The following is a 591-nucleotide window of genomic DNA, read 5'->3' as shown; positions in this document are numbered from 1 at the left end:
TCCCCTCTTTTTGTAAACTCAGATCGTTTCTGACGATTGCCATGGCAATGATTCCTTTCCATTACAAGGTACTATTTGAAACATAATTTACACGCACATTTTATCAAATTTTCTTTTTAACCAAATATTTAGCTACAAAGCAGGCTTAGTACAGTCAGGAGCAATATATTGGACGATTTAATTCTACATGCTCTGAGTCTTTGTGGCGTCTCAATCGAGCCCCACAATTAGAAACAAGTGTTCGATGTTGTTATTGCAGTTTGATGGACAACGCCAGTGTCTTTAGAACTTAGAGACCCTGAATACAAAACCGTGATCAAATTTGACCAGTGCATTACTTGGATGTTGGGAAAATCGGAATACGAAGAAAATCAGAGGAGGAAAAATTAGTGAAAATAATGCTTTACGGTGTTATCTATGTATCTGTCAAATTTTTTGGCTTCAAGGAGACAGTGTGTGGTCTCCGTCAAGTAAATATTTAAACATAATTGTCACAATAGTACACTTTCCAAAAAAATCCATCATCATAATGAATTCTTAAGAATGAATTAGTGACTTCATGGTTCTTATGATCGTTCTCAACTAAAAGGG

At 35.5% G+C, this 591-nt stretch overlaps 1 protein-coding gene across 1 annotated transcript in view; it reads right to left on the bottom strand.

The window, feature by feature from the left end:
• LOC131891794 (disks large homolog 5-like) overlaps nt 1–591 on the bottom strand; it is a gene marked incomplete in the record, with an annotated part of 32,443 nt that overhangs the window by 30,648 nt on the left and 1,204 nt on the right.

The sequence above is a fragment of the Tigriopus californicus genome, chromosome 12, assembly GCF_007210705.1.
Source record: "Tigriopus californicus strain San Diego chromosome 12, Tcal_SD_v2.1, whole genome shotgun sequence".
NCBI lineage: Eukaryota > Metazoa > Arthropoda > Copepoda > Harpacticoida > Harpacticidae > Tigriopus > Tigriopus californicus.
This window is presented reverse-complemented; position numbering and strand designations above follow the sequence as displayed.